Source organism: Macrotis lagotis, chromosome X (assembly GCF_037893015.1).
Source record: "Macrotis lagotis isolate mMagLag1 chromosome X, bilby.v1.9.chrom.fasta, whole genome shotgun sequence".
NCBI classification, from domain to species: domain Eukaryota; kingdom Metazoa; phylum Chordata; class Mammalia; order Peramelemorphia; family Peramelidae; genus Macrotis; species Macrotis lagotis.
This window is the reverse complement of record NC_133666.1, coordinates 645,436,253-645,454,027: the sequence shown is the minus strand read 5'-3', so window position 1 is coordinate 645,454,027 and position 17,775 is coordinate 645,436,253.

Sequence of the window (17,775 nt, the reverse complement as noted above, 5' to 3'; positions counted from 1 at the left end):
CTTTTTTTCCAAATGGAGAATCTTTTCTCTAATCCTTCCAATCACTTCAGAGATGAGGAAGGCAAGATCTTTACAATATGAGGCACCCTTTGTTAAAGGTTTGTCTTTTCAGCTTTTTTCTTTTCAGTTTTCTTTATTCCTCTTCAAGGTCTCCTCCAGTTTTTCATCTCCTTTTTATGTGCTGTCCTCCTCCATCTGAATGTAAGTTCTCTGAGGGCAGGGACTATGGTTTTGTTTTTGTTTTTTAAACTGGTACTTATATTCTCTGGTTGAGCATGGTAACATAGTACCTCAAACCCTTAATAAAGCCCTTACTAATGGGCTTGAGCCATAATCCACTGCCTTAAGAAAAACCTTTTGTTTTTGTTTTTGTTTTTTTTTAGGTTTTTGTGGCAAGGCAATGAGGTTGCTCAGGGTCATACAAGCAAGTGTCTGAGGTCACATTTGAATTTAGGTCCTCCTGACTCCAGGGCCAGTGGGGTGCTCTATGCACTGCACCATCTAGCTGCCCTTCCAAAAAAAAAACCTTTTGTTTTTGACTTAAACTAGCTTAAGGGGACTTCAAGTCCTGAAAAGTTTTTTTAAAATCCAGAGAAACTGAAAAGAAGGTTTTTGATAAATTTCCACAAGGGGGAGTCAAAATATTCCTTGGTCCCCATTGCCACTTCCAAACAATTCAACAGTTAGCTAGCACACTGCAAACACTCCTCTGTTGAGATTCATGCTATTCAAATTGATCACACAATCTAGTTCTGATGGCTGTGATGGATGCCTAAGACATCCTCCTTTTTTTCAATGTGTTCAGTGCCTAGATCATAATCTCTCTTCCCCAACTCTCAGTAATATAATATAAATAAATATAAATAAATAATATAAATAAATAATATAAAAAGTATGTTAACATCCCAGTTCTTCAATCAACTCATTTTCCATGATTTACTTCTTTATTACAGCATTACAAGGGCATCTAGGTGATGTGAATAGAGCACTAGGCCTGGAATCAGGAATACTCATCTACAAGAGTTCAAATCCAACTTCAGATACCTCTGATCAAGTCACTTAACTTGCCTCTGTTTCCTCATCTGCAGAAGGAAATGGCAAACCATTTTCTTTGCCAGGAAAACCCCAGATGGAGTCACCAAGAGTCGGAATAACACCACCTCTTCCATTCCATCTCAACTATACACAGAGATGGTCATCCTCTTGGTCTTATCCGAAAGTGTTTCATGTTCAAGAGTTCTGAAATTCCTTTATTGATCAGCATCTTTTATAATTTCAAGTTTCTCTAAGCTTTATGATCATTTTAGTCTTTAGTCATGGCCTTCAATCTCCTCCAATCCTCAATCAGTCCTTTCTCAGTCCCATCACTTTTGTATTGTTTATACTCTTTTCCCTGACCTAACTCAACTGATCGACCAACCAGTTTAATTGTACATTATTACTGATATTTGAGTTCCTTGCCTCCTTAGTCTACTATCAGTCTTGTCTTGCCAAATCATAAGCTTGGTTTACTGCCACTGCCCTGACCTTTGCTCCTTTTCACATGCTTCTAAACAGAAGCTAGAGTAAGTCACAAAATCATGTCAATTTGGTCTACTTTAAGTTGATGTTTCATACATCTCATCTGGTCCCCCACTGAAGCAAGGCAGTTCTTCTCTTTTTTTTTTAATTTTTAAAAATTTTAATTTTTTTATTTTTTAAGGCAGTTCTTTTAAAGTCCCCTAATCAATAATCTATCCCACTCATCAAATCAAATGGGCTGTCTATGCTTCTCATTCTTCCTCAAGTTTCCCATGACACCTCCTCCATAATGCTCTCAACTAATGACATTCCCTTATACTTCACTGAACAAAACTGAGACCATTTATTGGGAGCTCCCTCTTCATGTTCCTCTTCTTTTCACATTTATCAGACTTCTTCCCTCCCACCATCCATCTCCTTCTTCATTCCTGATTCACATTCCCATCAAAGCAATTCTTTCAACATGCATCCTTGATCCCATCTCCTGCAAATGGCACCCTGTCCCTGCCCTCCCCCCCGACCTTGACCTCCACTTTCAAATCTTTAGTCCCTCTATCTACTGGTTTCTTCCTTTCTGCCTATAAACACGTAAGTGTCTCTCTTATGCTTAAAATCCTTTTACTTGATCCTATTTTCTCTGCTAGCAATCTTTAAAAAAAATTTATTTTCTGTTACATTTTAAGTTTCAAACTCTCTCTCCAGATTTATATATGTGTACATATATGCAAAGCATATATACTCACACATGATACATTGATACTTGGCATATATAGTTATATATAATATATAACATGTGTTATTTTGCATATATATATATATATATATTTATATTTAAAAACCATTCTGGGGCGGCTAGGTGGTGTAGTGGATAAAGCACTGGCCTTGGAGTCAGGAGTACCTGGGTTCAAATCTGGTCTCAGACACTTTAATAATGACCTAGCTGTGTGGCCTTGGGCAGGCCACTTAACCCCATTGCCTTGCAAAAACTAAAAAACAAAACCAAAAAAACCCCACTCCATACATACTTCTATTAGTTCTTTCTGTGGAGGTATATAACACCTTCCTTCATTTGTCCTTAGTAGTTGTTTTCATAGCAGGAGAATTCTGGAGACAGAAATATTGTGATCTTTTAGTTTTGGGTACAAATCTTACTGTTTTGTATTGGTTTGATGAGTGACCATGTGTCTGAGCTTGGTCATGCCCTCAGGGCAGTAGCATGGGCAATAATACCAACAGATACCAAGCATGCTCAGTAGGCAATGTTATGCATGCCCACTGGAAAAATAACTTAAGTCAGGTGTTAAGCCACTTCTTAAGGACTGCCCTGTGTCATACTCAATGAAAAACCACACCTACAACAGGTGTTAAATCACTCCTCAAGCACTGCCCTTACTCCTCCCATCACAGAAAATGTATTTAAGGAGTCATCACCTCCTTATTAGGTTCTTTTTGCCTATGTGATTCTGTCAGGCAGCTAAGCTGCTGCCTAGTTTCTCTTCTCCTTCCCTTCTCTCTGCTGGATCCACATGATCCCACCTCCAGGCAGCTGGACTCATGTTGATTTAAGCCAGTCCCTCCTGACTGTTTCTTTTCCATTTCCCTTTTTTTCCTTTCTTAACTTGACTATCCTCTTTGTTACTTTCTCTCAGTCATCTCTTGCTTTACTAAAGTCCATAAACTTGATTCCCACATGACCTACTGTCCCTCATTAGGGATCAGTGGTTTCCTACCTTTAGCCTTTTTTTCCCTCAACTTCTGGTAATCAGCCTGCCTTTTGTCCCTCTCTCTTTTCCTATAGCTCACAGCAATACTGAAACTATCTAGCTACTTCTCCAAAGAACCTAATTGGTGAATTATTTGTAGTAATTTGTAAACTATTTGTGCAACCTGTTAATTAAAATCTAAGCCTTTCTTACCTCCCTGACCAGAGTTTGGTGGTTTCATCATCCATATGAACCATATGTCCCTCTCTCTGGCAACATTTAGAAGATTTATAATATTCAGAATAACTTAGGCATTCACAATTATTCTTTTTAAACTTTTTTTACTTTTTAGTTTTTTATTTATGTGAAATGCTTGGTTGAAGGTTTCATCATAATTTTCTTTTAGTACATATTTCAAAAAATTTTATTCAAAAAACCAAATTTTTAAAAATTTATAAAATTTATGCTGTATTTTCAGTACTAATATAGATTCTTATATCATAATTTGTTAGATAGATACATAATAGGTACATTAAAATTCTGTAATATGTAGTTTTTAAATGATAGTAGATATGCTTAGTTTTCCCTTTACCTCAAGGTAAAGATTATATCCTTCTCATTGTCATTTGTCTATTTTCAAATATCATCTGAAAGCAAACTCTCCACTTTACTTGATTTCTTTTATGTTTATAGTTAGATATTTTTACAACTAAATCACTAGAAATGAAAACAAGTAAAGATAAAAAATGGAATTTTTTTATCATTAGAGAGGAAAGACTATGATTCACAGTTATTCTTCAAACAATATTGCTGTTTCTATATCCAATAGTCTCTTGGTTCTGCTCATTTCATTCTTTATTATTTAATGAAAGTCTTTCCATGTTTTTCTAAAATTAACTAGCTCATCATTTCTAATAGCATAGTAGTATTCCATCACAATCATATACTACAACTTGTTCAGTCATTCCCTAATTGATGGCATCCCCTCAGTTTCCAGTTCTTTGCCTCTACAGAGAGAATTTTTAGAAATATTTTAAACATATGGGATCTTTTTCTTTTTCCCGATTGCCTTGGGAAATGGATCTAATAGTGGTATTACTGGGCCAAAGGGGATATGTGGTTTTATAACTCTTTGGACATAAGCCCAGATTCCTCTCTAAAATGGTAAGATCAATTCATAGTTCTACCAATTAGGGTATTGGCATCCCAACTTTTCTACATCCCCTCCAATATTTATCATTTTCACCTTCTATCATTTTAGGCAATTTGACAAGTGTGAAATAATATCTTAAAGTTATTTTAATCTACATTTCTCTAATCAATAATGATTTAGAACATTTTTTTCATATGATGATAGCATTGATTTCTTTATCCAAAAAGTGCCTGTTCATATCCTTTGATCATTTATCATTTGGGGAATGACTCATATTTTTATAAATCTGACGAAGTTTTCTATTACTCATTTTCTTTTTTCTTTTTTGCAAGGCAATGGGGTTAAAGTGGCTTGCCTGAGACCACACAGCTAGGTAATTATTAAGTGTCTGAGGCCAGATATGAACTCTGGTACTCCTGACTCCAGGGCTGGTGCTCTATCCACTGCACCACCTAGCCACCCCAAAGATTTCTATTCTTTGAGATATGAGACTTTATCTGAAAACCTGCCCATACATTTCTCACCTAATATTCTGCTTTCCTTCTGAACTTGGCTACATGTATTTTATTTGTATAAAACCTTTTAAATTTAATGTAATCAAAATTATCCATTTTACAACCCACAATGCTCTCTATTGCTTGTCTGTTCATAATTTCTTCTATCCATAAATCTAGGTAAGATATTGGTCTATATCTAGCTTCTGATAATCTACTTTCTAGTTTTCCCAAATTTTTTTTAACTAAATAGCAAATTCTTATCCCCAAAATTTTAATCTTTACAGTGGTAAATACAAAGTAGCTATTATCATTTTATTAGTGTATATTGTATGTCTATTCTGTTTCACTGATCTACCTTTTTTTTTTTTAGTTTTTTTGCAAGGCAAATGGGGTTAAGTGGCTTGCCCAAGGCCACACAGCTAGGTAATTATTAAGTGTCTGAGACAGGATTTGAACCCAGGTACTCCTGACTCCAAGGCAGGTGCTTTATCCACTAAACCACCTAGTCATCCTGATCTACCTTTCTATTTCTTAGTCAATACTTGCTGGTTTGATGCCTTATTATACAATTTAAGGACAAGTACTGCCAGATCTCCTTCCTTTACATTTTTTTCATTCCTTTGATATTCTTGACTGTCTAAAATGCTTCTGATCTCTAACCTCCTAATCCTCACCTTTTCCAGGAGTCCCTTCCCAATTCTCTCCTCTCTCCCTTCTAAATCTTTCCCTCTTGGTTTCCTCTTGTCCTGCTATCATGATTTGCTCCTTCTAAGAGTCCCTCCCTTATTTTTATACCCCTCACCTACCTACTTCACTATAAATTAGGACTTTTATCTTGTCTACATGTAAATGTTATTCCCTATTAAACCCAGTTCTAATGAGAATAAAGTTCAAGCATGACCAGCCCTCTAACCCCCTCCTTCCTTCCACTGTTAACAATTCTTCCATTCAGGCCTCCTTTGTGTGAGAAAATTCCTCCATTTTACTTCTCAATTTTATATTTTAGGACCATCCCAATATAATCAACTCAACCTCAAAGGTTCCATCTATCTATGCTCTTTCAACATTCTTAAGGGTTACAGACATTTTCCCATTAAAAAACCAGTGTGATCTTTGTTATAAATGGCTCCAGAATACTTAGTCCAGAGTGATTAAAATGCTTTTTATTAAGATATCTTAACAAAATGACACACCTTTCTCATGGTAGGAGAGAGGGGTAGGGAAATCCCAACATACCAGCTCTTTTATGCACTTTGAAAGACTTTATTCCTGCCCCATTCATGCTAATGATAGTCTGGGGTCACAAATCTAATTGATACATTAGTTCCTTTATGTTTCCCCACCCTGCTAATTATACTAATAAGCAAGAACAATATAGATCTCTTTGAGCATGTGCAAAGGAGAAGGCCAAGACTAGGTTACTCTTTCTTGACTTGTTAAGGACCAGTTTCTTCTAATGTAGTTTGTCATTTTTGGAATGAGATTAGGAAAACTCTCCCAGTTTTGTGATTGACTGGGGCCATTCCCCCTTTGTAATGGATTTTAAAGGGGCCCCCTTCCACACCCTGTGAAGACCAACAAAGCCCTTCATTCTTCACAATTTATTAAGTGCTTTATAATAGGTGTTTCTATTTAGTATCTTCAATTTTTCATGATTCTTGTAAGTCAAATTTTCTATTCAGTTCTAGTCTTTTCCTCAAGAGTACCTGAAAGTCCTTTAATTCATTAAATATCCCTGGAATCAAGCACATTATCCTGGATATAGTCTGAGCTGAGTAAAGAATAGCATGATTCCTAGAAAGTGATTCTTCTCTTAATGCAGTCTAAGATCCCCTTAACTTTTTTGTTGCTATATCAGTGTTGACTTATTCTAAACTTGTAGTTCACTAAAATATCCAGACCATTTTCCAATAAACTGTTGTCCTCTTCTTGTATTAGGAAAGTCTATTCTTCAAACCTCCAAGTAAGATATTAACCTAATTTTCATCACTGGAAGGAGTGCCCACATGGATGAGAAAACTAACTACCTGAAGGCAACATAAAATACTGGTTGCAATACTGAGGATATAGTCTAGCAATCTCTTCTGCAGGTGGGGTCTACAATAGTCATATTGACTAAAGACACTGAAAAATACCACCTAAGTTCTTTGGGGGAGGTGGTGTTCTTTTCATTCATTTATTTGTTTGTTTTTCCAATTATATGTAGACATTATTTTCAACATTAATTGTTTTTATTTAAGGCATTGGGGTTAAGTGACTTGCCCAAGGTCACACAGCTAGATGTGTCTGAGGTCAGAGTTGGACTCAGATCCTCCTGACTCCATCTACTGTGCTACCTAGCTGCCCCTCAACATTCATTTTTGTAGTTTGTTTCTTCCCTGCCCCAAGGATAGCAAGTAGTCTGATATAGGTTATACACGTACAATAGTGTTCCATATTTCTCTACTGGTCACATGTGAAAGAAGAATCAGAACAAAAAGGGAAACTATGAGAAGGGAGAAGCAAAAAACAAAATTAGAAAGGTGAAGATAGTATGGTTGGTTTTTTTTTTTTGTTTGTTTTTTCAGATTTTTCAAGGCAGGGGTTAAGTGGTTTGCCCAAGGCTACACAGCTAGGTAATTATTAAGTGTCTGAGGTGGGATTTGAATCCAGGTGCTCCTGACTCCAAGGCTGGTGCTCTATCCACTGCACCACCTAGCAGCCTCGTAGTATTTTTGATCTGCATTCTGATTCCCATAGTTCTTTCTCTGGATGTGGATATTTTCCAAGTTTTTTAGAACTGTCTTTGATAGAAGAGTGAATTGTCTTTGAAGAAAAGGGAAGACAGTTCATGTATGTCTGCCTTTCCAAGATTTTCTGAAATTTGTTCATAGTTTCTTATAGAGCAATAATATTCCATTATATTCATATACTACAACATATAAAATGCACCCCAAAGTCAGTATACCCCCCAAATCTCTGAAGCCTATGAAATCCTACAATTTAGAGACATTCAAAATTATCAAATCCAATCTCCTCAATTTACAGAGGAGGAAACAAGTAGGAGAAATGTTGACACACCTGAGTCACTATTCTCTAAAAGACATGATTCACTGTTTTCTAGGTCCTCTTGCTCTTAAGTAGCTCTAGTGATTTTCTCTTGGCTCCAATGTCAAAGGCAAACTTCTTGGTGCATTTAAAGCCTTTTACAATCTGGTTCCAGACTCCTTTTACAGATATTTTCAAGTTGCTTTCCTTCACAAACTCTATTATTGCTGTGTGGGACAAACTCCACTTAAATAAATCTTGGAGATCTCTCAAGATATGAAGAGAAAGTTTTATTCATTTCTCCAGGAAGGATCCCCAATCAATTACAGAGACTGAGGCAAAAGCAAATGACCCAAGAATCACATTTATCCTAATGGGATCCTCTCCCACTGACTCACCCTGATTAATGAGGAATGTGGTCTTCCCAATCTACACTCATAAATTAATCTAAGAAAAGAGTATTTAATTCAAACCAAAACCAGAATATCCCTTCAGCCCCAGGAATTGAATGGACATTCAGACTTCAACAGATAAGGTGGGGTCAGTTGACTCTTCACCAATATCCCAGAAGTTGCTCTGTCAAAGGAGGAGGGGCACATAGTTCAACTATTTTTTTTTTTTTGCAAGGCAAATGGGGTTAAGTGGCTTGCCCAAGGCCACACTAGGTAATTATTAAGTGTCTGAGACTGGATTTAAATCCAGGTACTTCTGACTCCAAGGCTGGTGCTTTATCCACTGCGCCACCTAGCTGCCCCCTCAACTATTTTCTAATCTATAATATTCTACTGAAGAAATCTCAGACTTTATCCCACTCATTGCTGATCCCTGTATACTGGCAATATTAAAATTACAGGCTCTTGGAAAACAAGCACAGGACACAGTTTTATGGTTAATTTGCATTATTACCATTTTCTTCTTTTGCACTTTTCTTCATTAAATTTCTGAAAATTCTTGACTTTTTATTTCTTCATGTGAATTTACTTACAACTTCTTCTAACTCATTAAAGTAATTTTTTAGAATTTTGATTGAAGGGCACTAAACAGGTAGTTTAGTTTTGGTAGAATTGTCATTTTTATTATATTAGCTCTGCCTATCCATGAGCAGGTAATATTTGCCCAGTTATTTAAATCTGATTTAATTTGTGTGAGAACTGTTTTATAATTGTTTTCAAAAAGTTTCTGAATCTGTCTTGGCAAATGGACTGCCAGGTATTTTATATTGTCTGAGGTTACTTTGAATGGGATTTCTCTTTCTAGCTCTTCCTGCTGTATCTTGCTAATCATATATAGAAAAGTTGAGGATTTATGAGGGTTTATTTTATGGCCTGCAACTTTGCTAAAATTGCTAATTGTTTCCAGTAGTTTTTTGGATGATTTCTTGGGATTCTCTAGGTAGACCATCATGTCATCTGCAAAGAGTGGGAGTTTTGTCTCTTCCCAATTCTAATTCCTTCAATTTCTTTTTCTTCTCTAATTGCTGAAGCTAATATTTTTAATAGGATATTGAATAGTAGTGGTGATAATGGGCACCCTTGTTTCACCCCATCTAATTGGGAATGCCTCTAGCCTCTCCCCATTGAATATGATGCTTGTTGATGGTTTCAGATAGATACTGCTAATTATTCTAAGGAGCAGTCCATTTATTCCCACACTCTCTAGTGTTTTTTTTAGGTTTTTTTTTGCTAGGCAAATGGAGTTTAGTGGCTTGCCCAAGGCCAAACAGCTAGGTAATTATTATTAAGTGTCTGAGGTCAGATTTGAGCCCAGGTACTCCTGACTCCAAGGCTGGTGCTCTATCCACTGCACCACCTAGCTGCTGTTCCCTCCACTGTACCACCTAGCTGCCCCCCTCTAGTGTTTTTTTTTTTAGATTTTTTTCAAGGCAATGGGGTTAAGTGGCTTGCCCAAGGCCACAGCTAGGTAATTATTAAGTGTCTGAGGTCAGATTTGAACCCAGGTACTCCTGACTCCAAGGACAGTGCTCTATTCACTGTGCCCCCCAGCCGCCCCCCCCACAGTGTTTTTAATAGGAATGGGTGGTGTATTTTGTCAAAAGCTTTTTCAGCATCTATTGATATGATCATATAATTTCTGATAGGTTTGTTGTTGATATAATTGAGTATACTAACAGTTTTCCTAATATTAACAAACCCTGCATTCTGGGATAAATCCTACTTGATCATAATGTATTATCCCAGTGATAACTTGTTGTAATCGTTTTGCTAAGATTTTATTTAAGATTTTTGCATCTATATTCATCAGGGAGATAGGTCTATAATTTTCTTTTTCTGTTTTAACTCTTCCTGGTTTAGGTATCAGCATCATATTGGTTTCATAGAAAGAGTTAGGCAGAGTTCCATCTTTCCCTATTTTTCCAAAGAGTTTATATAGAATTGGAACTAATTGTTTCTTAAATGTTTGGTAGAATTCACTTGTGAATACATCAGGCCCTGGAGATTTTTCCTTAGGGAGTTCAGTGATGGCTTGTTAAATTTCTTTTTCTGTGATAGGTTGTTTAGGTATTTAATCTCCTCTTCATTTAACCTGGGCAACCTATATTTTTGTAAATATTTGTCCATTTCACTTAGATTATCAAATTTATTGGCATAGAGTTGGGCAAAATAATTTTGAATTATTACTTTAATTTCCTCCTCATTGGTAGTGAGTTCATCTTTTTCATTTATGACACTAGCAATTTGGTTTTCTTCTTTCTTTTTTTTTAATCAAATTGACCAAGGGTTTATCAATTATATTGTTTTTTTTATAAAATCAACTTTTGGTTTTATTTATTAATGCAGTAGTGTTTTGCTTTTGATTTTATTAATTTCTCCTTTAATTTTTAGACTTTCTAATTTTTGATTTGTTCTTTTTCTAACTTTTTTAGTTGCATATTTAGTTCATTGATTTCCTCTTTCTCTAATTTATTCATGTAAGCATTTAAAGATGTAATATATCCCCTGACAGCCACTTTGAGTGAATCCCATAGGTTTTGGTATGTTGTTTCATTATTGTCATTATCTAGGATAAAATGATTAATTCTTTCTATAATTTGTTTTTTGGTCCACTCATTCTTTATTTTTTTAACTTAATTTTGATTTTTTTTCAAGGCAATGGGGTTGAGTGGCTTGCCCAAGGCCACAAGGCTAGGTAATTATTAAGTGTCTGAGACAGGATTTGAACCCAGGTACTCCTGACTCCAAGGCTGGTGCTCTATCCACTGTGCCACCTAGCTGCCCCCAGTAATTCTTTAAAATGAGGTTATTCATTTTCCAATTGGATCTGGGTCTATGTCTCTTTGGCCCAATATTGCATATGACTTTTATTGTATTTTGATTTGAGAAAGATGTATTCACTATTTCTGCCTTTCTATAGTTGATCATTAGGTTTTTACGTCCTAGTACATGGTCAATTTTTGTATAAGTACCATGTACTGCAGAGAAAAAGGTATATTCCTTTCTATCTCCATTCAGTTGCCTCCATAAGTTGATCATATCTAGTTTCTCTAACAATCTATTTACCTCCTTAACTTTTTTCTTGTTTATTTTATGATTTGATTTATCTAGATCTGAGAGCAGGAGGTTGAGGTCTCTACCATTTTCTTCTAAAGTCTACAACAGAAAGATTAATCAAACCCTGATTTGTAACACTGATCCATTGTTGAGGTGTAAATGCTCACACTAAAAATTTATTAATAGGTTTGATCTGGCTCCAGCACATCCTATATAAAACTTTCCATTTCCTATCTTCATACCTTTGTACAAGTTTCCTCCTACTCCTCACTGGAATGCTGAGATATTCTCCCTCTTCATCTGTGTTTCTTAGACTCCCCAAACTTCCTCTATAGCTCAGCTAAAAGCCTTCACAGAACACATCTATAGGAAATCTAACTTGATCCACTGAGTTGATAGTGTTCTCCCTTTGGAAATTACTTTGTGTCTACTTTGTATGAGAGGTATGAAGCAAGTTGGTTTCTATCCAGAATGATCTGGAGTCCTATCTCTGACATATTCTGGTTACTAGGCAAGTTACTTAACTTCTCAGTCCACCAGGAAATTCATCAAGACTCTAAGTTATGCAGATGAGAATCCCAAAAAGTCAACTAAAAAAACTACTAGAAATAATTAGCAACTTTAGTAAAGTAGCAGCATATAAAATAAACCCTCATAAATCCTCAACATTTCCATATATGACTAGCAAGATACAGCAGAAAGAGCTAGAAAGAGAAATCCCATCCAGAGTAACCTCAGACAAAATAAAATACCTGGGAGTCTACCTGCTAAGGCAGATTCAAAAACTTTTTGAAAACAATTATAAAACTTCTCACACAAATAAAATCAGATTTAAATACCTAGGCAAACATCAACTGTTCATGGATAGGTTCAGTTAAAGTAATAAAAATGACAATTCTACCAAAAGTAAACTACTTGTTTAGCACCCTACCAATCAAAATTCCAAAAAATTACTTCAATGAGTTAGAAAAAGTAAATAAATTTATATGGAGAAAGAAAAAGTCAAGAATTTCCAGGGATTCAATGATAAAAAGTACAAAAGAAGGTGGCTTAGCCTTACCAGATGTAAAATTATATTATAAAGCATCAGTCCTCAAAACTGTCTGGTATTGGTTAAGAAATAGAGTCATAAATCAGTGGAATAGTCTAGGTGCAATAGCAGGAAATGATTATAGTAACCTGCTGTTTGATAAATCCAAAGAGTCCAGCTATTGGGATAAAAACTCTCTCTTTAATAAAAGCTGTTGGGAAAATTGGAAGTTAGTATGGAAGAAACTTAGGTTAGACCAACACCTCACACCGTATACCAAGATAAGATCCAAATGGATACAGGATTTAAACATAAAAAACGATATTATAAGCAAACTAGAAGATCAAGGAGTAATTACTGTCAGATCTATGGAAAGGGAAACAGTTTATGACCAAGGAAGAGATAGAGAACACCATTCAAAACAAACCAGATAATTTTGACTATATTAAGACAAGACCACTGTAACCAAGAGCAAAAGAAATGTAGTAAATAGGGGTGGCTAGGTGGCGTAGTGGATAAAGTACCAGACTTGGAGCTAGGGGTACCTGGGTTCAAATCTGGTCTCAGACACTTAATAATTACCTAGCTGTGTGGCCTTGGGCAAGCCACTTAAGCCCATTTGCCTTGCAAAAACCTAAAAAAAAATGTAGTAAATTGGTAAACAAATTTGCTAGTATTTCTGATAAAGGACTCATTTCTAAAATATGCAGAGAACTGAGCCAAATTTCCATTTATTTATTTATCTGTTATTTAATATTTATTCTCATTTTGTACAAATAATGTTTTTTATACATTAATAAAATATTCTTGTTTAAGAGCAAATGAAATACCCCCTTCCCCCCAATAAATATAGACTCACTTGAGTGATAAAGGGGAGAGAAAAAAATTAAAATTAAAAAAATAATAGTAGTAATAATTGTAGGTATGGCGAAGATTCCCTCATTCCCCCTTGCTTTCCCTCCTTCCATATCATTGCAATAGATCATTGTAATAAAGAAAAATCTTATTATATGAAATATCTTGGCCTATTCTCCCTCTCCTTTTTCTTTCTCCCATTACATTTCCCTTTTTTCTATTGACTCCATTTTTACACCATATTTTATCTTTAAATTCAGCTTTCTCCTATGCTTCAACTATAAAAGCTCCCTCTACCTGCTCTATTAACTGAGAAGGTTCATATGAGTATTATCAGTGTCATTTTTCTATGCAGGAATACATGCAGTTCATCATCATTAAATCCCTCATATTTTCCCCTTCTCCTCCAATCTCTATGCTTCACCTGAGTCCTGTATCTGAAGATCAAACCTTCTGTTCAGCTCTGGCCATTCCAACAGGAACATTTGAAATTCCCCTGGTTCATTGAAAGTCCATCTTTTTCCCTGGAAGAGGACATTCAGCCTTGCTGGGTAGTTGATTCTTGGCTACATTCTAAGCTCTTTTGCTTTCTGGTATATTATATTCCAAGCCCTATGAGCTTCCAATGTAGTTGCTGCTAAGTCCTGTGTGATCCGGACTTCAGCTCCACGATATTTGAACTGTGTCCTTCTGGCTGCTTGTAATATTTTCTCTTTGACTTGGGAGTTCTGGAATTTGGCTATAATATTCCTAGGGGTTGGTTTTTTGGGATCTCTTTCTTGGGGGGTATCGGTGGATTCTCTCCATTCTCTCCATTTCTATTTTGCCCTCTGCTTCTAGAATATCAGGGCAATTTTCCTGTAGTAATTCTTTGAAAATAATGTCAAGGCTCTTTTCCTGATCATGACTTTCAGATATTCCAATAATTTTTAAATTATCTTTCCTAAGTCTGTTTTCCATATCAGTTGTTTTTTCAATGAGATGTTTCACATTTTCTTCTAATTTTTCATTTTTTTGGTTTTGAAGTATTGAGTCCTGGTTTCTCATAAATTCATCAATCTCCCTGAGTTCTATTCTTTGTCTGAAGGATTTATTCTCCTCAGAGAGTTTTCTAATCTCTTTTTTCCATCTGGCCAATTTGCTTTTTAAAGCATTCATCTCCTCAATAACTTTTTTGAATTGTTTTATCCATTTGACCTAAGCTGGTTTTTTAGCATGCTATTTTCTTCAGTATGTTTTTGGATTTCTTTGACTAGGCTTCTGACTTCATTTTCATGTTTTTTCCTGCATCTCTCTCATTTCTTTTCCCAGTTTTTCTTCTATCTCCCTTATTTGATTTTCAAAGTCTTTTTGGAGCTCTGTCATAGTCTGAGCCCAATTTATGTTTTTCTTGGAGTCTTTAGATGCAGGAGCTTGTGCTTCCTCATCTTCAGACTGAGTATTTTGATCCTTCTTGGGCTCATAAGCAAAATATTTCTCAATGGTGTTCTTCTCATTTCTCTGCTTACTCATTCTCCCAGCCTGAGCCTGGTTTTGGGGTGCTTCCTGAGCTTTTGGGACACTTCCACAAGGGTCTCAGTGTGTGAGGCTCTGTCCTCCTTCCTGATCTGTGAATGACCATATGTGCCCCCCTCTGCCACGGGGCTGAGGTGGAGGGGGCACCTGCTGTTCTATGGGGGGGGCCTAGACTGTGATCAGGATCTGAATGTGGTCAGAGCCCCAGAGTCCTGTTCCAGGGGCAGAGGACAGAGCTCTGTAGTCTCTCTCTTTCACTCCCCTCCCTAGGTTCAATGGGCTCATGCCCTGGGGGCTCCTGCTTACTGGCTCTGCCTGCTTCTGTTTCCTGGAACTGGGCTGTGGTGGCCAGTCTGCTTGCTGTGTGCCCTTAGGGCTGGGCTTCAAGTGCTTGCTCTGGCAGAAGTCCCCCATCTTTTCCTCCAATTTGTGCTTGGTGCTCCCTGAGCTGTAGCTCAGGAAACCCCGCCCCCCCCTGCTGTGAGCTGTGGCTCCCAGTGCCCTGGGGCCGCCCCTCCAACCCCAGGGAGCAGAGCCTTTCTGCTCTTTTCCAGGTTACCTTGAGTAGGAGAACTGCCTCATTGGGTCCCTCAGTGGGTTCTGTTTCTCAAAAATTTAGTTAGAATCCTTAGCTTATAAGTTTTATGAGAGAGTACCTAAGACATGATCTGTTCTTGTCATCATCTTGGCTCCGCCCTGAGTCAAATTTTCAAAAAAAACCCAAACCATTCCCCAGTTGTCAAATGGTCAAAGGATATGCAAAGGCAATTTACATCTGAAGAAATCAAAGCAATCCATAGTCATATGAAAAATTGCTCCAAATCATTACTTATTAGAGAAATGCAAATTAAAGCATCTCTGAGATACCACCTCATTCCTCTCAGACTGTTCAATATGACCAGAAAGAACAATGATTAATGTTGGAAGGGATGTGGGAAATCTAGGACACTAATACATTGTTGGTGGAGCTGTGAACTCATCCAACCTTTCTGGAGAGAAATTTGGGATTATGCTCAAAGGGCAACAAAAATGTGCATACCCTTTGACCCAGCAATACCACTACTGGGTCTATACCCTGAAGAGATGAGGAAAAAGGGTAAAAACATTACTTGTACAAAAATATTTATAGCAGCCCTGTTTGTGGTGGCAAAGAATTGGAAATCCAGTAAATGTCCTTCAATTGGGGAATGGCTTAGCAAACTGTGGTATATGTATGTCATGGAACACTACTGTTCTATTAGAAACCAGGAGGGATGGGATTTCAGGGAAACCTGGAGGGATTTGCATGAACTGATGCTGAGTGAGATGAGCAGAACCAGAAAATGGGGGTGATGATCAACCTTGAAGGACTTGCTCATTCCATCAGTGCAACAATTGGGAACAATTTTGGGCTGTCTGCAAATGGAGAGTACCATCTGTATCCAGAGAAAGAATATGGACTTTGAACAAAGACCACAAGACTATTACTGTCAAATTAGGAAAAAAAGTCATATTATTATGTAATTTTAGTATCTTGTACTTTATTTTTCTTCCTTAAGGATTTGATTTCTCTGTTATCACATTTAACTGAGATCCATGTATAACATGGAACTAATGAAAAGACTAACAGAATGCCTTCGTGGGGGGGATGGGGAGGGAAGCAAGAATGCTGGGAAAAATTGTAAAACTCAAAATAAATAAAATCTTTCTTAAAAAAAAAAAAGACTCGGGGCAGCTAGGTGGCGTAGTGGATAAAGCACCAGCCTTGGAGTCAGGAGTACCTGGGTTCAAATCAGGTCTCAGACACTTAATAATTACTTAGCTGTGTGGCCTTGGGCAAACCACTTAACCCCATTTGCCTTGCAAAAAACCTAAAAAAAAAAAAGATTCTAAGTTACGCTATTTTATGCCAAAAATCCTCCAAAGTATAGGCACAGAGGGATTTTTTAATATCATAAAAAGATTCCAAAACTAAAAGCAAGCATCATATGCAGTGGGGATACATTAGAATAAACTGAGGAATGAAGTAAGGATACCCATTCTCTTTAACAACTATTTGATATAATTCTTGAAAGACAAGAGAAACCTCATTCCAAATTATTATAAAATACAAAAAGTATCTGGGGAATCAACCTCCCTTGCCAAGTGAATAGAGTTTTCCTAAGACAATTCAAATGGAAGTGATTCAGTTTCCTGGCATGAGGCTGGCAAACTGTCCAAGATTTACAGGTTTACAATGAGGTCAGTACAATGGTGCTATATGTAGACCTTGGTATAGTTTTCTAGCTAGTCTAATATTTCTTCTCTCTTACACTTTTCTTCAGAGTCTCCAAACACTGAGCTAACTCTGGCAATGTGTGTGTGTGTGTGTGTCAACTTCATCAGCTGTGGGTACATCCCTGGCAAGTATACTACCAAGGTAAATGAACTTATCCACAATATTCAAAACTTCTCCATTTTTCTGTAACTGATGGGTCCATGTATGGATGTTGTGGTATTGGCTTATGGAGCACCACAGTTTTTACCAAATAGTGAATTCTTATCCCAAAAGTTTAAATCCACTCTTCTTACACTTTATTCTCCAACATGGACTCTTCAACTCAGTGACACCAGTCTCCAGGCTATTCCATGAACAAGATGCTCTATCTTTCAGTTCTAGGCATTTTCTCTGAAATTCCCTCATACTTGGAAGGCTCTCCCTTCTCTGACCTTTTTGGCTTCCTTTTTAATTCTTACCTAAATCCCACCTTCTACAGGAAGACTTTTACAACTCCTCTCTTAATTCTAGTCATTTCCCTCTGTTAATTATTTCCTATTTAGCTTGAATATTTATCAGGTGTATTTAGCTTGCTTTGTATATATTTGTTTGAATATTCTCTTCCCCATTAGATTGGCAAGCTTTTTTGAAAGCTGTCTTTTGCCTTTTTGTATCCCTAACCCTTAGCCTAGCATTCAGTGGACACTTAATAAATGTTCATTGAATTGA